General features: G+C 44.7%; 2 protein-coding genes across 2 annotated transcripts in view; both read right to left on the reverse strand.

The window, feature by feature from the left end:
- The window catches only part of CDRT4 (CMT1A duplicated region transcript 4), a 98,238-nt gene extending 81,485 nt beyond the window's left edge, over positions 1-16,753 (reverse strand). The window contains exon 1 of the mRNA XM_015118639.3: positions 16,743-16,753. The gene's annotated coding sequence lies outside the window, so the exon portion shown is untranslated. The remainder of the gene's footprint in view (positions 1-16,742) is intronic.
- Positions 1-25,226, reverse strand: part of TVP23C (trans-golgi network vesicle protein 23 homolog C) — a 66,075-nt gene that overhangs the window by 6,981 nt on the left and 33,868 nt on the right. The gene's annotated exons all lie outside the window — the stretch shown is intronic.

The raw sequence follows: 25,226 nt of genomic DNA on the forward strand, positions 1-25,226 counted from the left end.
CAAGACCAAATTCAAAGAGCTTTAAAAACCACAGAGCCAGACAAATGTGAGAGGTTATTATGAGCAAACAATGACATTACAGAAGTGGAAGTGCTCAGTGCCATCAAGAACAAGGGCTCTATTTCACTCCCATGTGTCACCATAATAAAGACAGAGTCCCTGATTTCAAAGGCATCAATTTTGCCCCACTGGAAGCCTTCGGAAAATGTTAAAATTGTAATTCATTAATAGAGCAGCATCCTAAAAGTTCCTGCCATTTCCAGGAATCCAAACAACTGGTTTTAGGTCCTAAAGAATTGGAATCATTAAGAAATTTAAAGTACTAATAGAGTTTCTGGTAGTCCTACAAGTTTAGGTCTCTACATGGTTAAGAAACTGAAAGACAGATGATTTTTTAATTGGTTCCATTTTCCCAGTTCTTTTTATTCTAATCCAAGAATTGTTCCAGTCCATATGCTTCCTTCAATCAAAATGTCCCCAAGTTTATGGAATGGGCTTCCCTTGTCCCCACCTAATGGCTCAAGAATACCACTGTTATATTCTTTTTTTCCTTTCAATTTTGTTTTGTGACTCTGGAAAAATACTGGATACTTTCAATATCTAATATGATATGATCTCATGAGAGTTTCATATTATTTTCAATATCTAATATGTAAAATTAAGTAATCTGATATTTTTAATGTTTACTAGCAGACAAATTAATTAAAGAAGTCGCAGGAAGACTCAAGGAATTGGAAATTAGGGTTTAATTAGTGGTTACTTAGAACAGCTCTTCTCAAAAATCACCTGGACAACTTGCTGAAACACAAGCTGCTGGGTCTCATCTCCCCAGTTGCTGAGTCAGTAGATCCAGGTGGGACAGCATGATTTGCACTTTTAATAACTTTTAATAACTCCCAGGGAATGGTGAAGGCTGCTTGTCCTGGGACCACCCTTGAGATCCACTTATTTACATGGTTATTGGAAGGGCCAAGAAAGACAAACCACAGAAGCCTCCTCTTCTGTCTTTCTTGGGATGTGGGTTGCTCTGGTGTTGAAGTGGGTGGGGTTAGGAAGTGACTGGGAGAGACTGTAAGCCAGGATGACAGGTTTCGTTTTTAACATCTTTGCCAGAGTTTCCTTCTTTAATCCAGGCTTTATCTCATGAGCAAGAAATCATGAGATCTAAAGTCCTTCTGGCAAGACCAGACTCTAACTCTCTCTATATCACCCTGGGATCCCAAAAGGACCTTCCATAAGAAGAAACAAAGGGGGCCTGGCGCGGTGGCTCAGGCCTGTTACCCCGGCACTTTGGGAGGCCGAGGTGGGTGGATCACGAGGTCAGGAGACCGAGACCATCCTGGCTGACACGGGAAACCCCGTCTCTACTAAAAATACAAAAAAATTATCCAGGCGTGGTGGCAGGCACCTGTAGTCCCAGTTACTCGGGAGGCTGAGGCAGGAGAATGACGTGAACCCGGGAGGCGGAGCTTGCAGTGAGCCGAGATCACTCCACTGCGCTCCAGCCTGGGCGACAGAGCGAGACTCCGTCTCAAAAAAAAAAAAAAAAAAAAAAAGAAGAAGAAACAAAGGGGACAAGGCTACAGGGGCAAGTCACCAGTTCCGGTAATTATGACAACACCCAAACAATCCCTGCAACGTTCAAAGGTTCATAAGAAGGGAGAGTCTGTTGTCCCATCTGGTGGCATCCAGTCCCCAAGTGGAAAGCAATCTCTGTTGCTACAATCCCCAAACTACTAGAAGCCATGCTCTCTGCTTTGCATATTGCTGGCTGCACGAACATCATATATATACATATTATACATATGTGTGTATATATCTATGTAAATTTTAAATAGCCCATAGAAGATAATTGATATATCTTTATTACAGATATATAGTTCAGATCAGGAAATACTAAGTTACCAACTCCTAAAGTAACCATTTTATTGCAAGCAAGCCAATCCTACTACCATGACCAAACTTAATTGGGCCAAAGAAAGATGCCTGATTAAGGACTATGTCAAATCAAAAGAGAGATAACACACCCACCCCCATGGAGTCCCCTCCTGCTTGGGAAGGCTGAGGACATGGCACAGATGGGCTATGTAGGACGTTAGGCAAATCCCCTCTCCTCTCTGGGCTTTAATTTCTTCTTCTAGAAAGCTAGATTTCATTCTCTCAGAAGCACTTTTGGTTCCGACAGCCATAAACACAGTAACTTTCTGTTCTTTTGCATGCCACTCCTGGGCAACCTTCTCTTTGTACTATGCAAGGAACTTGCCCCATCATCAGATTTGAGTGGGGGAGTTTGGGGGCTCCAGAAGGCCAGGAACAGTCCTTACGAAGCCAAGGCAGACTTCAGAATATACGGTCAGACTCAAATGGCAAGGAGCTTAGACAATGTCACATTGTGGAGTTTAAAAACATGCATTTTTAAGAGCCTGGGCTTACTGAGTCAGCGATCTGGAACATTCTCAAGAGACTAAAAATACCCTGAAAGTGGACTGAATTTTAAACTAGGCTTTAAAAAACTTTCTATGTGAAAACAATTGAGTATTTCTTCTTTAAAACAGTTATCCATTTTCCTTACTTCGATTTTCACAACTGGAATTGGTAAGTACAGAGGAAGCTCCAGCCTGAGATGGGGAATTGAACGTCATGGTTCAAGGGCTGTCCAGTCCTAGCGTCGATAGCAAGGGACGAAGATTTATAACTTTAAATCTCTCAAGCAATTTACATTTTCAAAGCGAAGAGGTAAAATGCTTTCTCTTTTCTTTCTGACAGTTTCAGGATTCTCTTTCATAGCATCAAATAGCAGGACAAAGGGTTCTTTTCAACCAGGAGGTTAGTATCTGCCAAATGCTTAGCTCTTAGCATTGCCTGGCTTTCCCCAGCAAGACATGAGCAGCAGATCTGTAAACGGTCTGAAACATCCAGTAAAATGGATATCTGAGTCCCTAACTATCACCACCCCACTGGCTCCGTGCAACCTTTCCCTAATTCACTCTAAAGTAATACAGAAACATAAGAAAGGCAGTGAAGGAAAGCTACTGTCTGAATCTCAGCATAGAGCAGAAGAAGCTGGATATAGAAAGTGCTTTCCATGATTTTCTCAAGCGTGCTCTGAATGCAGGGGCGGACAGTGAGGGAGGCCCAGAGACCCAGGGCCTGTCACTAACCAGAAAACCACAGCATTGAGAAGCATCCTCCGCACGTTCCAAGAGAACGTTTTTATCACCGTTTGTGGGGTGCAGCCATTTACTCTGGGCTACCTGCTTAGGAGAGGATGCTGGACTCTCAAGGTGAATATGGCCCATCAATCCGGCAGCAAACACCCTTTTTAAAGCTAAGAATCTTTTTTCAGGTTGGAGCAGCCTTTTCAACTGTCCTGCCTCAGCTGGGACATAACGAAATACCATAGCCTGGGTGGCGTAAACAAGTCAAACGACAATTAAGTAGGGTCACTTCAAAAGAATAGGAAATGTTTATAAACAGACACTCAATCTTTAAAAATAAATATTAGGATTTCTGTTGTAACATTAAACACGTTACCTCTTTTCAACTTAGTACAGCATGTTAAAATGTTTGTAAGACCTATATAGCTGTCTGATTTCTTTACATGGTTAAAGAAGTGCGTGTACGCTCTGGCATTTATTTATGACTTTTAAGAATGACAAAACGGCTAAACTGTATGTGATAGAAAACAAACAGCATGAAAGAAAGGAACAAATGGAAATAAGGAGCACAATATTCCAAAGGTCAGGGAAATAGGCAAGCTGACATCAGTGTGGCGGAGTATAATGTAGGCAATTTATGGCAAAACTGGCAAAACGGAGAGAGTTCTACAATGTAAATGGTTGGGGGCAAAGATTAAACACATAAAATAACACAAAATCTTGCCATGTCAAAAAGGGTTCACTACTCAGCACTTGAGACCTCTCCTGTTACAAGGGCTACTTACAGGAAATACACATGAAACAAAAAGCCACAGAGGACAGCACAAGTGCAAAACTGAGCAATGGGATCCAACCTGAGCCCCTTCTCTGGTGGATGAGACGACAGGGACTTACACATGGCTGCAGCGGACACCAGGAGCGTGCCACCCAGGTCCCCGCGGATCCCTTTTACAGGTTAGGGGCATCTTTCCCCAGCTTCAGTGTGCTTTAGGTTTCCAACAACCCAGAAGTGCAACTCCTTTTTCAAAGATTGTCTTTGGGATTGTATTAGAAACACAGCTGCCAGAATACATAAGCCAGAAGTGGCTAGAAGTGCCCATACCCACAGTGGGCGTGGCCCTGAGTCAATGACTGACAGATGTGAGAGCAAGAAAGCCCTGCTCCCTGAGTCCCAGGGACAAAGGAAAAATGTGCAACGGTATAACGTACACTCCAGAGTCCACCTGTGCAATCCAGAACTTAGCCTGGAACTCCCTGGAACTTAATCTAAAATTAGACCCCCTCCTACCTAATGCTCCTCCGACTCAACTCTATTCCCCTGGAACCAGAAATGAATCATTTGTGTAGGAATCCTCATGTAAGCATCTGGTCCTGAGGACCTGACCTGAGACAAGCATCCATGTGAACCAGGCACCGGGCCAGACACTGTTGGGGAATTAACCCCTCAGAGGGGAATCCTCCCTCCACTCAGGAAACATACACGCCCAGTTGGGAGCCTGAGACGTGAGCAATGAAAATTGAACTACACGAGATACGATTTTCATGCCGAAAAAGTACTTTGGATTCAGAGGAGAGTGCGAATATGGGTATCGTTATAAATTGTTTTTATTAGTGGAGAATCAGAACCTAGGAAGGCCAGGTGATAGAGGACAAGTCTCTGAATGCCACACTCAAGGAATGGAGACCCTAATGATCCTAAACCCCAGCTTTTACCACGCCCTTCCCTTGCCCCAGGGTCTCCAAATGTCTTCTGGGTGGATTGCAGACCTGAGCAAGATGAGTGAATGACAGGCACAGTGATAGAGTTTAGATCTGTGTCCCTGCCTGTCTCATGTTGAAATGTAATCCCTAAAGATGGAGGTGGGGCCTGGTATCAGGTGACTGGATCATGAGGGTGGCTTCTCATGAATGGTTTAGCACCATCCCCTAGTGCTGTTCCCCTGATAGAGTTATCACAAGATCTGGTTGTTTTAAAAGTATGTGGTACCTCCACCCCCTCTCTTGGTCCTTCTCCTGCCAAGTAGGATGCCTGCTCCCCTTTTGCCTTCTGCCATGAGTAAAAGCTCCCTGAGGCCTCCCCAGAAGCAGATGTTCCCATGCTTCCTGTACAGCCTACAGAACCGTGAGTCAAGTAAACCTCTTTTCTTTGTAAATTACCCAGTCTCAGGTATTTCTTTAGAGCAATGAGAGAACAGACTAATACACACAGCAAGGCCAAAGGCTTCCTGCCGCAGTGCCCAGACAGGAGACAACAGCAAGAATGGAGAAGAAATACAGGTGTTGGTTGTGAAGGAAATCTAGGGGACTTGGTAACGGATGTGACAGGGAGAAGGAAGAGACGGTTAGTACATTAGTCAGCCCAGGCTGTCATAACAATGTTCCCTAGACTGAGTGGATTAAACAACAGAAATGTGTTACTCACAGTTCTGGAGACTGGAAGCCCAAGATCAAGGTGTCAGCAGGGCTGGTTTCCTCTAAGGCCTCTCTCTCCTTGGCTTGTGGATGGCATCTTCTCCCTTTGTCTTCACATGGTCCTTCCTCTGTGTGTAAGTGTGTCCTAATATCCTCTTCTTATGGAACACCAGGCAGACTGAATTAAGGCCTACCCATATGACCTCATTTTATCTTAATCACCTCTTTAAAGATCCTGTCTCAAAATAGTCACCTTGAAAAGTAATGTGGGGTTAGGACTTCAACATATGAATTTGGGGGTGGGGGTGGACAATTCATCCCTTAAAAGTTAGCAATATTATGGTGGGTTTGATTCCAGAAAGACTCCATTTGAGGGGATGGCCACACATCCCAAGTATGAACATCCAGCAGGTGTATCACAGACCTGGGCATAAACTTCAGGAGAGAGGCCTTGGCTACAGGAGACTAGAAGATCCTGCTTGCTTGCCCTACTTCAGCAGGGCATCCCACGGTGTGTGCTGTCTGGGAAAACACAGGCATGGCAACTCACCCCAGGTTTGCAAGCTCAGAAACTCAACTGTATCTATTCAAGTGCTGAACAAGCCCCCCATCAGTCAGTTCCCTTGCCGAGCAAACCCCAAAGAGGCTGCTTTATAAATGAGACTGTCTATTTAATAATTTACCCACAGAGATTCCTGGCAGGATAATGCACACCAGTCATTTCCATAGGTCACACCTTTCCATGGACTACTTTGCTGTCTACCCTTTCCACCTCCCTGTCACTCCCCAACTGGTAGTAAACTTTCTGTGGCCTGGGACTGTGTCCCACTCAATCTCATAGCTCTTTTCATTCAGTCCTAAATGTACCTAACTAATACGTGTATCTTCCCCAGCATCTAACACAGTTTCTTTCAGGGAGCAGGGGTCAATAAATATGCATCAATAGTTATGCAGAGAAGTGGGTACTGATCTCTTACAGGTTCACAGTAGTTAAGAGCACAGACTTCCATGATCTGCATCTTGTCTTTACCAAGTATTAGGTGTGTGACCGTCCCTGAGTAGAATTAGCTACTCCGTGCCTCAGTTTCCTCATCTTATCCAATAAGGGTGATAATTACTTTTATCATCCACCTCATGAAGTTGTTGTGAGCATTAAAGGACTTAATATATGTAGAGGGCTTAGAGTAGCACTCGGTGCACAGTCAACCTATATGAGTGCTGGGAATTGTTTATATCCATCATGTGCTTGACACATTACCTAGGTTGTCTCATTAAACCTCCAAACAATGGTTTGAGGTGGATGTTGCCATCCCACCCTAAAGAGAAGGAAGCCACATCCGATGAAGGTAAGTAACATCCAGATGACTACACAGCTGGCAGGCAGCAGAGACAGAAGGTGAGCTCAGAAGGGCTGAGTCCCACGCCCATTCTCTTCCCACTGCACCATAAGAGAATTCTCACTCAAGAATGTTACCAGCCTCAGCTGGACATGGTGGTTCACACCTGTAATCCCAGTACTTTGGGAGGCCAAGGTGGGTGGATCACGAGGTCAGGAGATTGAGACAATCCTGGCTAACACTGTGAAACCCTGTCTCTACTAAAAGTATTTTTAAAAATTAGCTGGGTGTGGTGGCACGTGCCTGTAGTCCCAGCTACTCAGGAGGCTGAAGCAGGAGAATCCTTGCACCCAGGAGGCAGAGGTTGCAGTGAGCCAAGATCGCACCACTGCACTCCAGCCTAGGTGACAGAGCAATACTCTGTCTCAAAAAAAAAAAAAAAAAAAAGAATGTTCCCAGCCTGTCACAGAGAACCCCATGGGCATTAAGAGTCAGGAGGTGAAGCCAATACAGCATCAAGATCTACCCAAATATAAGGGGGTTCAGAGATGTGATCATGTCCCAAATCCTACTCTATATGGTTGCAATGCTGCATACTGTGTCAACAGCATATCCAAGCTAAAAAGCTTTTCATGTGCATCATCCAGAAGGCATCCCTAGCATTCAGGAGCCCAAAATGTCCCCCTTGGCGAACCATCAGCATGCCAGCAATACCCATGTAACTCCTACATCTGGAAAGCAGATGACAGTTGGGCTCTCAGCAGCTGGTCAACAAAGTAGACTGTGACTAGGACAGGTTGTCACTGTGCCTTAGAGAATCCTAAGCATTCCCATTCCTTTAGCTCTGGGATGACAAATAGACAGTGTCTGTGCTAACTCTAATTAATTAAAAGTGACTGTCTAGAATCTGTGTTTTCCAAAGAATTCCATGGCTAAGACTGGGCTCAGTAGAGAAGAGCTCCATGATTGACTAGTGATGTCTGCCCGGGATACAAGAGGGAGAGGAGAACACTAGATGAAGGTTTTCCAATCCCTCCTCAGGCCAAATCACCTTGTGATATGGTTTGGCTCTGTGACCTCATTCAACTCTCATCTTAAATTGTAATCCCTACGTGTTGAGGAAGGGACCTGGTGAGGGCAACTGGATCATGGGAGTGGTTTCCCCCATACTGTTCTGGTGATAGTGAGTGAGTTCTCACAAGATCTAATTGTTTAAAGGTGTGTAGCAGTTCCCCACTCTCTCTCACTCTCCTGCCACCATGTAAAACGTGCCTTGCTTTCCCTTCACATGACTGTAAGTTTCCTGAGGCCTCCCCAGCCATGCAGAACTGTCCATTAAACCTCTTCTCTTTATAAATTACCCAGTCTCAGGTGGTTCTTTACAGCAGTGTGAAAACAGACTAATATACTTTTAATTCACTTAGGTATTGAAGAAGCACCTGGTATCCACATACTACCATACTAGAACATGAAAACATGTATATGACATGATCCCTGCCTTCAAGAAAAGACACACAAAGGTAAGAAACTAAACAAAAATATAAATACAAGCCAAGCACGGAGGCTGCTGCCTGTAATACCAGCACTTTGGAAGGGTGAGGCAGGAGGATCACTTGAGCCCAGGAGTTCGAGGCTGCAGTGACCCATGATCATGACACTGTATTCCAGCCTGGGTGACAGAGTAATGATCCCATCTCAAATATATATATACACACACACACACACACACGCACACAAATTATGTGGTAAGCATGGGGAAAATTCTCTTTTAAAACCCTGCCTACTCAGTTTTATAAAGGTTGGGGTCTTCAAGGACTCATTTTTCTCAACATGCCTTAAAAGTACTGTCAGTCAGTGGCCGGGCGTGGTGGCTCACACCTGTAATCCCAGCACTTTGGGAGACCGAGGTGGGTGGATCACAAGGTCAGAACATCAAGACCATCCTGGCTAACATGGTGAAACCCCGTCCCTACTAAAAAATACAAAAAATTAGCTGGGCGTAGTGGCAGGCACCTGTAGTCCCAGCTACTCGGAAGGCTGAGGCAGGAGAATGGCGTGAATCCGGGAGGCAGAACTTGCAGTGAGCTGAGGTCATGCCACTGCACCCCAGCCTGGGCGACAGAGCAAGACTCTGTCTCAAACAAACAAAAAAAAGTACTGTCAGTTGGTGACAGCTGCCTTTTATGGAGGCCAAGCTAGGCAAACCAAACTATGAAAAACTTTAAGAGTAAAAGGGACCCTGGATGCCATTTAGCTTGGTCACTTGCCACTATGGAAGCTCCTTCAGCAACAACCCAGCATGCTTGCTCAGTGCCTTCATCTACCAGCTGAGGAAGGCTGCCCACTCCAGCCTGATCAACCATGATTGCTGGAAAGTGTTTCCTTGGACTTCACCAAAATCTTCTTCCTCTCATTTCCATCCAGCTGTCCTAAACTCTGTCTTTCAGGGCCATACAGAACACAAACAACCCCTGTTCAACATGACAGTTTTTCTAATCTCTATAGGTGGTTTTCATATTGCCCCTCAGTCTCCTCTACTGCCAGTTAAACAGCCCCAGACTTCTAACTATTTTCCAGATGACATGGTTTCAGATCACCCAGCCTCCCCTGGGCTCCCTTTTTTGGGTCATCTTTGATCTTCTCAACTCAGAGAGGATTTCAGGCTCTGTTTAGATTCCTCCTCCCTTTTCCTCTTGTCAGAAATTGCCTCCAGGTAGAAAGCCAAGGCAATTATAGAGTTCATTTCACTTATGTCCATTTTCCCAGGGATCACAATCATATACTTCCTGAAATAAGTTATTTTATGTATCTTGTCCACTTTCTAGTTACTTACAGTGGGAGGATAAGTGGGAAGTTCTTGTTATCACATTATGGCTGAAACTGGACATCCACACATATTCAAACAAAGCTTTCAATATTTTACCATTAAATGTGATATTATAAACGTTACCCTTAATATTGGGGGCAAGCAGGGGTGCTTGATACCACCATGTCTTTACAAAATTATACTGGAGTACCTAGGGAAAGCAGTAAGGCATAAAAAAATACAAAGATTGGAAATGAAGGAAAAGAATCTGTCATCATTTGCAGTTTCATGTTTGTCTAGATAAAAATCCCAAAATATCTACACAAAAATCCTAAAGTATATACATTTAAAATGAACCTTTAAAAAATGTGATTGCATAAAATACTGCTAATGAAAGCAACAAAAAATGTGAAGCACCCAAAAATAAAGCTAGCCACAAATGGAAAAGACCTCTATAGAGAAAATTATAAAAACTTTACTTGAAGAAATCAAGGACTTAAGAGACATACAATGTTCATGGATCAGAAGATGCAGTATTGCAAAGATGAGAATTCCCCCTACTTGATATATGGTTTCAATGGAGTTATGATCAAAATTCCAGCAGAGCTTTTTTGGTACTTAACAAGTTGATTATAAAATTATTATAATTTATACTAATTAAGTTCATGGGTATTGGTGTAGGGATATTCAAATAGAGAAATATAACTGAAAAGAGAGGCATAAAAGAGAACCACATATGTAGAGAAACTTAGTTTATGATAGAGTTGGTATTGGAGATCAATGTGAACGGGACAGGTATTTCAATAATTGGTTAGCCATATGGGAAATAAAAAGGAATGTGATTATGTGTTAGTCAGCCATGTTGCTGCAATTATGCTGTGTAACAACTTCCCAAATCTCAGTAGCATATAACAACAAACATATATTTGTCACACAGAGGTCTATAAGTCAGTTGTGGCATACTGCAGGTCAGATCAGGTCTACTCCACATGTCTCTCATTCTCTGACCCAAGCTGAAGGAATGTGGCTACCTGGGGCATGCACTTCTCATGTTGCAGGTAAGGAATACACGAGAGTAAATCAAACCACACATTTAAAGTTTCCTATTGTGTGGGACATACATTATATCTGCTCACATTCTAATTACCAAAACAAGTCACGTGGTTAAGCTCAAAGACAGTGGGGAAGTGGAGTATATTCTGCCCAAAATGAATCATGGCACAGGCAGGAAGGAAAGAAAGAATTGTGAGCAAATAATACAAATTACTACAGATGCTAACTCACACCATACCAAAAGAATCAATTTGAGGAGGCTTAAAGACATAACTTATGAAACATTTAAGAGAATATAGGAGAATATCTTTATGTTCTTAGGGTAAGAAAGAGATTCACAAATATGAAACATAAAACAGAAGCTATAAAAGATTGGTAATCTTATTTAAGAGCTGCTATTCATGAGAAAATCAAAGTGAGATAAGACATTCACAATATATATCAGCAGCAAAGAATTAGCATTCAGGAAACACAAAGTACCCCTATAAATAAACAAGGAAAAAATAGACCTATTCACACTAGGAACTTGGTATTTGGCAGAATGGCATCACAAATCAGTGAGGAAAATCTGGATTATTCAGTACAGGGTGCTGATACAACTGGCTGTCTACATGGGGAAAGATAAAATGAGATCCCTACTTCACTCTATATGCCAAGATAAATTCTAAATAATTTTAAAAGCTAAATATGAAAAGCAGCATTTTATAACTTTAAAAGAAAATGTAGAGTATCATTTTACATTGATAAGGAAAGAGTGTTTTAAATGAATATTGAAAAGACAAGTAAGTCATAAAAGTTGGTAAGTTTGGCTACATTTTTTAAAAACATATAAGTTTTTAAAACATATAAGTCCAAAGACTCCTGGCCAAGCATGGTGGCTCACGCCTGTAATCCCAGCACTTTGGGAGGCCAAGGCGGGCAGATCACCTGAGGTCAAGAGTTTCAAACCAGCCTGACCAACATGGTGAAACCCCCTCTCTACAAAAATACAAAAATTAGCCGGGCATGGTGGTTTACGCCTGTGCACCACCAGAGCAAGATTCCCTCTAAAAAGAACAAACCGAACAAACACAAAACTCCCTAAACAATGTTAAAAGTGAAGTTATAGAGCAGAAATTTTTTTTGTTGTTTGTTTTTTGTTTGTTTGTTTGTTTTTGGAGACGTAGTCCCGCTCTGTCGCCCAGGCTGGAGTGCAGTGGAGCGATCTCGGCTCAACTGCAACTTCCCCCTCCCGGGTTCAAGCGATTCTCCTGCCTCAGCCTCCCGAGTAGCTAGAACTATAGGCGCCCGCCGCCAGGCTAATTTTTGGTATTTTAATAGACGGAGTTTCACTGTGTTGCCCAGGCTGGTCTCCAATGCCTGAGCTCAGGAAGTCCGCCCGCCTCGGCCTCCCAAAGTGCTAGGATTACAGGCGTGAGCCACGCTGCCTGGCCTTTTGTGTGTGTGTGTTTGTTTGTTTGTTTGTTTTTGAGACAGAGTCTCACTCTGTCGCCAGGCTGGAGTGCAATGGCATAATCTTGGCTCACTGCAAACTCCGCCTCCCGGGCTCAAGAGATTCTCCCACTTCATCCTCCCAAGAAGCTGGGATTACAGGTGCCTGCCACCACACCCAGCTAATTTTTGTATTTTTGTAGAGACAGGGTTTCACCATGTTGGCCGGGCTAGTCTTGAACTCTTGACCTCAGGTGATCCACCCGCCTCGGCCTCCCAAAGTGCTGAGATTACAGGCATTAGCCACCGCACCTGGCCGGAAGAATTTTTTTGTTTTGTTTTGTTTTTTTGGTTTTTTTGTTTGTTTGTTTGTTTGTTTTGAGACAGAGTCTCGCTCTGTCTCCCAGGCTGGAGTGCAGTCAGTGGCCGGATCTCAGCTCACTGCAAGCTCCACCTCCCGGGTTCCAGCCATTCTCCTGCCTCAGCCTCCCGAGTAGCTGGGACTACAGGCGCCCGCCGCCACACCCGCCTAATTTTGTTTTATGTATTTTTAGTAGAGATGGGGTTTCACCGTGGTAGCCAGGATGGTCTCAATCTCCTGACCTCATGATTCACCCGCCTCGGCCTCCCAAAGTGCTGGGATTACAGGCGTGAGCCACCACGCCCGGCCGCCAGAAGGTATTTTTAACATGCCAAGAAGACAAAGGATAAATATCCAGAATTTTTCAAAGGTGTCCTATACCCAGTACAAAACGCTGCTGAAGAGAGCTTGGTGCATTTGAAGAACAAAGTGTTTCTTGCGGTTGTAGCACAGAGTGGGGTGTGTGCGTGTGTGTGTGTGTTACTCTCACATCTTTACACAATAAATTCCTTTGACTTAGAATGCCCTTTCACCATTTTGTTCCTGGAGTTAGAAAATACCTCATGAAAATTAGCATGACCTTCCTTTATGCTTCTCTGGTTTGTTTTATATTCTCTATTAGACAAATTTTAAAATATTATAATTCACTGAGAGTACCATTTTGCCTCCCACTACTCCCTACTCCCAATATGGGTTTTTCCTGTTTGATTAAACAGCCTTTGAGCATCTGTCACATATCCAGCTCTGTCCTAGGTACTTTAGAATAAAGATGAATGCTTGGTTGTTGCCAGGCTATGCTGTAAATTCTAAGGAAAGGGGTTAAGGACAGGATTCTGGGAGGCAGTATGACGTGATCCCAGAGAGAGGAGAAAAGAAAAGCACATGTTCTAGATGTGTTTAAATTCTCATCAAATAGGAGGTGGTGATGCCATTCTCTTTGATGAGGAAGGAGAGAGGACATCCTAACTTTTGATAGATGTTTCCACCATCTGGGTGGCATCCTCTTCTCCATCCCTCTGTTTTCTCAGAAGCAGCTGCTGGGGTCCCAGAAGGATGCACACAGTGGCTATAGATGCTCACAGATCCACAGTGAAACACTCTTATCTAACCCTGGAAGGTTTTGCTGCTTGAAAAACCTTTATGCCTTCATCCTAAGATACAAAGTTGCAAATAGCACCAAGAGCTGGAAACAGATGCCAGCTGAAACCTAAGAACAGACACAGTGTATGAGCAGTGTCCTACCAGGACCACCACTCGGCTCTTGGCAGCGGCAGCCCTCCTCATGGCTGCTGGCAATGACCATTGCTTCATCTTCTGAAAAGGAAAACTACCCAGTTGGCCAAGCCAGATCTCCAGGAAGGAGGTGTATCTGTCTCCTGCTTTGAGATCAATCCTTCAAAGTAATGTGTGAGTTGAACACACTGAAAATCTGTACCTAGCCCAGGTCAGTAGCTGAAAACAGCATGTATACAGTGACTTTCACCTATACTGTTAAAAGGTGGGTACATGCCCAATAAATGTTTATTGAGTGCCATTAGGTGCCTGGCACTGGGCCATGCACTGACAATGTGAAGGCGAATGAGAAAGATAGGCTTCCTGCTGTCGTAGTGTTTACAGACAACTGGAGGCGTGTGATAGTAAATTTTTTGCATCAACTTGGCTAGTACTGAGTTATTTAATCAAACACTGATGTAGGTGTTGTTTGTTTTGAAGCTATTTTATGGATGTGGCTAACATCTACAATCTGTTAACATTAAGTAAAATCGATTGCCCTTTTACTGTGTGGGAATGTCTCATCCATTCAGTTAAAGGCCTTATGAACAAAACTAAGATATCCCTGAGGAAGTAGCAAGTTGACCTCGAGATTGCAACATCAGCTCTTGCTGAGAGTTCCAGCCTGCTGACCTGCCCTACTGAATCTGGACTTGTCAGTTCCCACAACCACGTAATCCAGCTCCTTGAAATAAATAAATCTGTCTGTGTGCGTGTGCGTGTGTGCACACGTGCCTGCACGTGCCCGCATTCATCTCTGGCACAAGGAGACCCACATACAAAGGCGGTGTCCTAAGGGGTATGACTGGGCAAACTGCGTGTGGTACTTAGCACTGTGAGCCTAAGGCAGACTGTCCAGATCGGAACCTTGGATCCATCATGTACTAGATGCACCATGACCTTGGGTCAACTCCTACATTCTCTAACCCTCAGTTTCCTCATCTGTAAAATGGAGCTAGTATCTCCCTCGTAGGGTTATGGCAAAGAGTCAAAGAGATTAAGTACCTTGTGATATTTAAGAAGTTAAATGCCCATGAACAGCACAGCAAGTAAGTATGAAGCCAGGATTTAAACTCAGGTTTGTCTGTGTACTGTGTATGCCCTTTACCCTCTGCCATATCACCTTCCTCTTTGGGAATTACACTTCAGCTATCAGTTCTTTAACAGACACAGTTGCCGTAGACCACTCCTACATTGTTACAGCTTCCACTCTGCACCGCAGAGATACCTCTTAAATGTATACCTTTAGCCTAATCCTAAGGTTGAGTTCCAGGTTTCCACTGCACTTTGCTACTTTGATATGATCCATTGGCTTCAAATCTGACATACCTTAAATTCAAGCTCATCATCGAAGCCTCACCATTGACAAGTCCTGGCTTCACCTCTCTCTAGTTACACGACCCCGGGAAAGCTACTAAACCCCAATGCTCAGTTTCTTCACTTGTTAAATGGCAGGGTTTGCTGAGATCAGGAAAGTAGACACGTATCACACATAGTTCTTACGTCTCTCTGTGTCTACAGTACCTGTCTTGATGTCCGGTACATTGTGGGTATTTTATTGTACTTATTTATTCAGCATCTATTCATTCCCTGGCACTGATTTTGACTAATTTCACAATAAGATGCATGAATGTAGTCCTAACCCACCACTTGTAGGAAAACCATCATTTCTTACTAAACTGAGTATATTGGGTGCTCCAGTACGCGTTTATTTCATTTACATCATATGTTCCTATATTGCCATCTAGAGGACTAAGTGCAAGTTACAAGCAAGAGGGAACTGGGGCTTGTGCAGAAAGGCAAACATCCTAGAAGAAATGTTTAAAAAACATTAAGACTCATCCGCAGCAGTTTGGATTTCAACAATTATGTGAAAAAAATAAATAACAGAATGTGTTTTAACTATAAATTAGAAATGAATGCTATAGTAAGTTACCGGCTCATAAACTTATGATCTCTGTTAAATAAAATTTATAGGAGGTCATTGGTTTGAACTAAGTCCTGCACTAGGCCGCAGTAGACCAAACCAAAATGGAGTTACTCACGGTAAAGTTCCCAGCCACCAAGCCAAAACTACGTTGTTTACCTGACCTTCCAAGAAATCAGGAGAGGGAGATAATAGCCACATCTCCAAACAGCCAGTTTTAGCCTGCCTGATAAGGAAGTCCCCTCTACTTTAACCTTTACCAGGAAAGTAATTTTGAAACAACCAATCCACTTTGTGTTCTTTGTTTCTGCATTCTTCAGCCTTTTTCTGCCTGTAAATACTCATTGCACATGTTTCAGAGCAAAGCCCAACTCCCATGAATCATTCTTTGCTCCGTTAAATTTATTTTGTTTAATGTTTTTCTTCTATCATCTCTAACTTGTTCTAAACAAAATAAAAAATAAAATAAAATCAGCATTCTTTCCTGTAATTGACTGCTTTGCTACTTTTGGATTATCCATGCCATATACTAGATGAGAATCTAAATTAAAGAGGAACCACTTAACTAGGGGTTAGGTCTCCTGACTGCTCCACCTTTAGCTTAGTAATTCGGTTTTCCACCTGAGCAAGTTACTATTATCGAGTGCTTACTCTGAGCTTGGGACTATACTGAACATTTTACATGAGTTATCTCATTTAATCCTCACAAGCTCCTCCCATCTCGAGGGTATTTATTTGTGCTTATGACTCTGAGCCTGCAGCCTCATCTGTAAAAATGGGGTAAGTGACTTTCTCAAAGTCTAAAAAAGGATATTGAACTGGATCCACAACTCAGATCTGCCTGAATCAAATACAAGATCTTAATGATTAGTTTACTAAACACAACAGCTTCTGCATTCTAAGAAAGTCACAAGGATGAAACAATTCGTGGAAAGCACTTTTTGGAGAAACAACTGAAAGGACACAAAGATAGATGTGTACCCGCCCCCCACCCGCTACACCCTTGTTCTGCTCTCTAATCTTTGCACATACCAGAGATTTCGTAAGTTCTGTGAGTACCTGGTTTTCTGCACGTACCAGAGATTTTGTTTTGCACATACCAGAGATTTTGTAAGTTCTGAGGCAAGGTCACAAGACGTGTTTAAGTAAGATAAACTCTTGCTGCCATAAACCTGCTCTCCCGCCTCAAAGTTTGAACCAAAATATCAGAAATGGCGGGAACCAATCATAGTTAGCCAAATCGCCTTGTTCAAACACTAGCCAATCATATATCTGATTTGTATAATAACTCTATGCCCACTTTTCTTAGACTATATAACACTGCTCGGAGCTCAGTGGGGGAGCTCTCCTGCCCGTCTCGTTTCACGAGCGAGGGAGAGTTCCAGGTTCAAACCTGTAATAAAGATCCTTGCTGCTTAGCTTTGACTCTGGACTCTGGTGGTCTTCTTCGGGGAATAAACGGTCTGGGCATAACAAATGGGGGCTCGTCCGGGATTTCCCCCAAGCCCACCAGACCCCCAAGTCAATGGATCTTAATCTGTAGGTAAGCCGGCTTTGTCACTGTCTCTGTCTTTGTCTCTGTCTGTCTCCCTGAAATTTCGCGAAATCCGTAATCTGTAATCTGTATTGGTCTGTTTTATAAGTGGCATGGTCTTGGCGGACGCGCTAAAAGACAGCCACTCGGGACTGGTGGGAGACGTCCCCCAGTGCCCATCTGGGGGCCTCCATCCTTGGTTGCCCCGTCTGACTCAGGTCGGAAGTCCGACACGCGCTCGCGAAGGCTCATCGTTTCTCACTGTCTGTCCGTTATTGTTAAGTGTTAAGTGTAAGTCCAAAACGAAACATAAAACCTTTTCTTCCCCTTCCAGGACCGGACCTGTCGGATACTCCCCTCTGCTTCACACTCATTTTCGTCCCTCCTTCTCTTTGTAGGAGCAGTCCAAAGATGGGCAACAACCAGAGCACGCCGCTGTCACTCCTTGTTACCAATTTTAAGGATGTGAAGGCTCGGGGGCGTAACTTAAGCATAGAACTAAAGAAGGGAAAGCTAGTTACTTTCTGCCGTTCGGAGTGGCCCTCTTTCGGCGTAGGGTGGCCCTCCGAAGGAACTTTCTGTCTCTCTATTATTACTAAGGTAAAAACTAAGATTTTCCTGCCAGGGCAGTCAGGACATCCTGATCAAATTCCTTATATTCTAGTGTGGCAAAATCTTGTGGAAGACCCACCGCGCTGGATAACTCCATTCATCCTTGAGCCTTGCAAGGTCCTAGTAATGCGACCTACAAGACAAAGGACTCCCTCTGCTCCCTCGGCCCCTGTGCTGCCAGACAGCCAGGACCCCCTAACGTTAGAACCCACACTTCCCCCACCATATCTGCACCTTATCCCGCAGGACCCAGTCCCCCAGGGTGGTGCTTCCGTAGAGGGAAACCGAGAAGCGGAAGCAGCCGAGAGTGAAAGTAACCCGGGGGGGCCGGCCGGCCGAACGCGAGGCCGCGTACTGCGGGACCAAGCTTCCCGACTCCCTGACTCCACCATAGCCCTGCCTCTCAGAGAAATAGGATCGCTCGATGATACCGGGCTCTCCCGTCTCATGTATTGGCCTTTTTCCACTAGTGATTTATACAATTGGAAGTCCCAAAATGCTCGGTTCTCCGATAATCCCAAAGATCTAACCTCGTTGTTAGAGAGTGTCATGTTTACTCACCAGCCAACCTGGGATGACTGTCAACAGCTCCTCCGAATCCTGTTCACAACGGAGGAGCAGGAAAGAATCCAAGTTGAGGCCAGAAAGCTGGTTCCAGGAGATGACGGCCAGCCAACTGCAAATCCTGACCTCATTAACGCGGCTTTTCCTTTGACCCGGCCCAGATGGGACTACAACACAGCAGAAGGTAGGGGACGACTGCTCATTTATCGCCGGACTCTAATGGCGGGTCTCCGGGCTGCAGCTCGCAAGCCCACCAATTTGGCTAAAGTATATTCTGTGTTACAAGGTAAGACAGAAAGCCCCGCTGTGTATTTAGAGAGATTAATGGAAGCTTTCAGACAGTATACCCCTATGGACCCGGAAGCACCGGAAAATCAGGCTGCGGTAGTAATGTCCTTTGTAAACCAGGCAGCATCAGATATTAGAAGAAAACTCCAGAAATTAGAAGGTTTAGAGGGAAAGCAGATTCAGGACCTCCTTCAGATGGCCCAGCGAGTTTATAATAATAGGTATACTCCAGAAGAAAAACAGTTCAAGGCAACCAAAGAAATGACCAAAGTTTTAGTAGCAGCTTTCCCCCAGGCAGGGAATGGCCAAAGCAGAAAGCAGACAAAGCAAGGCTCTAGGCAAGGATTAGAAAAGGATCAGTGTGCTTATTGCAAGGAACGTGGTCACTGGATTAAAGACCGCCCAAAGAAACGGAGACCAGCTAACCCTACCTCCGTACTCGTTACCCAGGACTCTGACTAGGGAAGACGGGGTTCGGACCCCCTCCCCGAACCCAGGGTAACTTTGCAAGTGGAGGGGTCCCCAGTTTGCTTCTTGGTCGATACTGGGGCGGAACGCTCAGTCCTAACCAAACCAATTGGAAAAATGTCTAAGAAAACATCCTGGGTGCACGGGGCCACAGGCATAAAAAAATACCCCTGGACAACCCAGAGGACTGTAGACTTAGGAACGGGAAAAGTCTCCCATTCCTTCCTAGTCATCCCAGAGAGCCCCTGCCCTCTACTAGGGAGGGACTTGCTGACAAAAATGGGGGCCCAAATCCACTTTGAGCCAGAAGGGCCCAAGATAACTGATTCCCAAAACAGGCCAATATCTATCCTGACTGTCACCTTAGAAGATGAGTACAGACTCCATCAAGAGCAAAAGCCCCCCGATCAGGAAATTGACTCTTGGCTACAGCGTTTCCCTGAAGCGTGGGCAGAAACTGGGGGCTTAGGGCTAGCTAAACATCGACCTGCCATATTTGTGGAAGTTAAGCCAGGGACCGACCCGGTTCGGGTTCGGCAATATCCTATGCCCCTGGAGGCAAGAGAAGGAATTACGCCCCATATCCACCGACTCCTAGACCAGGGAGTCCTACGGGCTTGCCACTCATCCTGGAATACTCCACTGTTACCTGTTCGTAAACCCAACAGTACGGACTACAGGCCAGTACAGGATTTAAGAGAAGTTAATAAAAGGGTCATGGACATACATCCCACTGTGCCCAATCCATACACCCTTCTGAGTGCTTTACTTCCCGAAAAACAGTGGTATACCGTTCTTGATCTAAAAGATGCTTTCTTCAGCCTTCCTCTGGCTCCCAAAAGTCAAGGACTCTTTGCATTTCAATGGACGGATCCTGAGAGGGGCATCAACGGTCAGCTAACATGGACCAGGCTGCCACAAGGGTTCAAGAACTCGCCAACCCTGTTCGATGAAGCCCTTCATGAAGATCTGGGTGAGTACCGGCGGCAACACCCTGAAATAACTCTTTTGCAATATGTTGATGATCTCTTAATAGCAGCCAGATCCCCGGAAACTTGTGTTCAAGGGACTGAGGACCTCTTGAAGACTCTGGGGGAGCTAGGCTACCGAGCCTCAGCAACAAAGGCTCAGATCTGCAAGTCGGAGGTAACTTATCTGGGGTACCTATTAAAAGGGGGGCAACGCTGGCTAACCAAAGCCCGAAAGGAAACAGTCCTACGCATGGCTAGACCCCAGTCCACACGGCAAGTGAGAGAATTCCTGAGGTCGGCAGGGTTCTGTAGGTTATGGATACCCGGATTTGCTGAGTTAGCCAAGCCCCTATACCAGGCAACAAAGGAACGGCAGCCCTTCAATTGGACGGAAGAGGCTGAGCTGGCCTTTCAACAAATCAAAACTGCCTTGTTATCAGCCCCCGCGCTGGGGCTCCCTGATGTCTCCAAGCCCTTCCACTTATACGTAGATGAAAGTAAGGGTGTTGCAAAAGCCGTGTTAACACAGTACCCAGGCCCCTGGCAGAGGCCAGTTGCCTATTTGTCAAAAAAATTAGATTCAGTGGCTGCTGGCTGGCCACCCTGCCTGCGGATAATCGCGGCGATCGCCCTAATGGTCCGAGACGCTGATAAACTTATCATGGGGCAAGAGTTGCGCGTTATAACCCCGCATGCCATTGAAGGCGTCCTCCGGCAGCCGCCGGACCGATGGATGAGTAACGCCCGGCTCACCCACTATCAAGGACTGCTGTTAAACCCCCTCAGAATAACTTTTCTGCCCCCAACCTCTTTAAACCCTGCTTCACTGCTGCCAAATCCAGACTTGGACGCCCCGTTCCATGAGTGCACTGAGATACTGGCTCAGGTGCATGGGGTGCGGGAGGACCTGCAAGATCGTCCGCTCCCGGACACAGAACTCACCTGGTTCACTGATGGCAGCAGCTACGTCCACCAAGGCCAGCGGTATGCAGGAGCGGCTGTAACGTCAGAGACTGAGATACTTTTTCAGGATGGACAGAAGCGTTCCCAACTAAGAGAGAAACTGCTCAGGTTGTAGCAAAGAAAATTTTGGAAGAAATCCTCCCCAGGTATGGCTTTCCCATCCAAATAAGGTCAGACAATGGACCAGCCTTCATTGCTAAGGTAAGTCAGGATTTGGCTTCCATTCTTGGGGCAAATTGGAAATTACATTGTGCTTATAGGCCCCAAAGCTCAGGACAGGTAGAAAGGATGAATCGGACTCTGAAGGAGACCTTAACTAAATTGACCATGGAGACTGGCGCTAATTGGGTAGTACTTCTCCCCTACGCTCTGTTCCGGGCCCAAAATACCCCTTACAGACTGGGCCTCACACCATATGAAATCATGTATGGCAGACCCCCACCCCTGGTCCCCAGTCTAAAAGATGACTTACTCAAACCTGAAACTGAAAATGTCTCTGAGCTTCTGTTCTCCTTACAAGCCTTACAGAAAATTCACCAGGAAATTTGGCCCAGACTACGAGAACTGTACGAGGCAGGACCTCCGCCAACGCCTCATCCGTTCCAGCCGGGAGACTGGGTCCTAGTCAAGCGCCACCGGCAAGAAACTCTTCAACCCAGGTGGAAAGGACCACTGCAAGTACTCCTGACTACTCCCACCGCTCTCAAAGTAGAAGGCATCGCTTCGTGGATCCACTACACACACGTCAAACCAGTGGACCCAACATCCGACCTTCTCGAGCCGTCTGGAGCACCGGTTACATGGACTGTAGACAAAGCTAAGAACAATCCCTTAAAGCTAACCCTGCGCCGTCACCCACATAGCCGTAACCATGTCTAGCTTGCCTATGCTTTTATGCCTTATACATCTGACTCTCCTAACTGCTGCGCCGTCTAATCCCTATGTCTGGAGGTTCTGGCTCTATGAGAACAAAACTCACCCCGGGGAAACCCGCCAAGCGGGTAAACTGCTAGCTAGTACAGACTGCCCCCCCTCCGGGTGCAATACTCCAATTTACCTCAATTTCACTAATTTCCAAATTGCCCAACCGGGGATACCCATGATTTGTTTTGAATATGATCAGACTGAATATAATTGTAAGAATTATTGGTGGCACCAGAATGCAGGTTGCCCATACCACTATTGTAAAATGCACTCAGCCAGGGTATAGGACGAATACCTGAGAAAGTCTAACCTCCTCAGGACTCGCTACCCGACAGGGACTCCCAACATATTCACTTGGATAATAACAGATCCAGGGCACTCCCGGTGGACATCGCCCCAACATGGGGCAGTCTACTACGATGCCAGTAGTAGCTGGCCTAGTAGCCACCTGTACTTGTGGCGGAGTCTAGTCCAGATTCGACCCTTAATCCATACACAAATCCACAGACAGGAAACCAAGCTATCACAAGACTTGCAGCCCTTCTCCTGGCTAACCCTATTACAAGAAGGGCTAGCATTCACCAACCTCACCGGTTTAGGTGACCTGTCCTCTTGCTTTATGTGTGCAACCTTAGGAAGACCACCATTAACCGCTGTTCCCCTTTCCTCCCCACCCACAAACTATATGCCAGATTCTAATTCATCAACAGTTGCAATACCTGATGTAGCCCTGTACCGTGACCCATACCAAGAGAAATACCCCTACTGTTATTCAGCATTTAGTAGCAGCCTCTGCAACCAGACGGCTACATACCCTAATAGCCCCATACGTGCTCCCCCTGGTGTGTTCTTCTGGTGTAATATGACTCTGTTAAAAACTCTGTCCAAAAGCATCTCTGACGGACAGTTGTGCATCCCTGTTACACTAGTTCCCTGACTGACCCTGCTGACCCCGGCAGAGTTCATAGGCTGGGCAAGGACTGCCCCAACTGAAACTGCGCGACATAGACAAGCAGTTTTTCTACCACTAATTGCCGGAATATCCTTAACCACCTCTGTCGTCGCAGCGGGGTTAGCAGGAGGGGCCCTACAACACTCCATGATAGAAAACGACAAGCTGTTACAACAGTTCTCTGTTGCTATGGAAGACTCCGCCTATTCCCCAGCCTCCCTTCAGCGGCAGCTCACCTCCCTAGCACAGGTCACCCTTCAAAACCGCAGAGCCTTAGACTTACTCACGGCTGAGAAAGGAGGTACCTGTATGTTCCTCAAAGAAGAATGCTGTTTCTATATAAATGAGTCAGGGTTAGTTGAGGAAAGAGTCCAACGCCTACACAAACTAAGCTTAGAAATGAAAAAGCAACAATTCACTACAGCCGCTAACAATTGGTGGAGCTCTTCAATGTTTTCCCTTCTGGCACCCCTTTTAGGCCCCCTAATGTCTTTACTACTTCTATTCACTATAGGCCCCTGTGTGGTAAATAAAATTTTACAATTTGTCAGAGAAAGGTTTGATACCATCCAACTAATGGTCCTCCGTAGCCATCACCAGCCTCTCCTGCACCCAGAAAGTGAGGCTATATTATAAGACTCTGGAAATCCAAGATTGGACATCCAGTTACTTATGAGAAGGGGGAAATGAAAGGACACAAAGATAGATGCGTACCCGCCCCCCACCCGCTACACCCTTGTTCTGCTCTCTAATCTTTGCACATACCAGAGATTTCGTAAGTTCTGTGAGTACCTGGTTTTCTGCACGTACCAGAGATTTTGTTTTGCACATACCAGAGATTTTGTAAGTTCTGAGGCAAGGTCACAAGACGTGTTTAAGTAAGATAAACTCTTGCTGCCATAAACCTGCTCTCCCGCCTCAAAGTTTGAACCAAAATATCAGAAATGGCGGGAACCAATCATAGTTAGCCAAATCGCCTTGTTCAAACACTAGCCAATCATATATCTGATTTGTATAATAACTCTATGCCCACTTTTCTTAGACTATATAACACTGCTCGGAGCTCAGTGGGGGAGCTCTCCTGCCCGTCTCGTTTCACGAGCGAGGGAGAGTTCCAGGTTCGAACCTGTAATAAAGATCCTTGCTGCTTAGCTTTGACTCTGGACTCTGGTGGTCTTCTTTGGGGAATAAACGGTCTGGGCATAACACAACAACGTTTGAATGCTTTCATAACGGAATGTTCACACAAAAAATAGGTGTAAAGTGGTGTATATTCTACTGGGATAACCAATCACTTTACAAAAGCATTCAGTAAGGGTTGCTTTTTCAGTAAACAGTAGTGGTATCTTCTCTTTCAATCTGATTCCAGGTTTGTCAATTTTGTTAATCTTTTCTTCAAATAACCAACTTCTAGTTTTGTTGATTTTCTCTATTGTTTTTCCAGTCTTTATGTTTTTTATTTCCTTTCTAATCTATTATTTCCTTCCTTCTGCTTACTTTGATTTACTATGGTCATCTTCTAGTTTCTTAAGATGAAAGGTGAGACTGTTGATTTGAGATCTCTTCTTTAAAAAAAAAAAAACAAACTTTACAGTTACAGATTTCTCTATAAATACTGTTATAGCTGCATCCCATAAGTGTTGGTATGTTGTGTTTCCATTTTCATTAATCTCAAAATACTTTCTAATTTCCCTTGTGATTTCTTCTTTGACCCATTGATTATTTAGCAGTATGTTGTTTAATTTTCTCATCTTTGTGAATTTCCCAAATTCCCTTGTGTTATTCATTTCTAATTTAATTCCATTTTGACCAAAGATTATACTTTGTATGACTTCAATTATTTTAAATTTATTGAAGCCATACTTTGTATGACTTCAATAAATTTAGCCATACTTTGTTATGACTTCAATTATTTTAAATTTATCGAAGCCTGTTTTATGGCCTAACATGCAATCTATCGTGGAGAATGTTCCATGTGCATTTGAGTAGAATGTGTATCCTGCTATTGTTGGACAGAGTCTCTACAGATGTCTGTTTGGATTTTGTTTGTTTGTTTGCTTGTTTTTTGAGACAGACTCTCACTTTGTTACCCAGGCTGTAGTGCCGTGGCGTGATCTTGGCTCACTGAATCTTCTGCCTCCCAAGTTCAAGTGATTCTCCTGCCTCAGCTTCCCGAGTAGCTGGGATTACAGG

The sequence above is a fragment of the Macaca mulatta genome, chromosome 16 (genome assembly GCF_049350105.2).
Source record: "Macaca mulatta isolate MMU2019108-1 chromosome 16, T2T-MMU8v2.0, whole genome shotgun sequence".
Lineage (NCBI taxonomy): Eukaryota > Metazoa > Chordata > Mammalia > Primates > Cercopithecidae > Macaca > Macaca mulatta.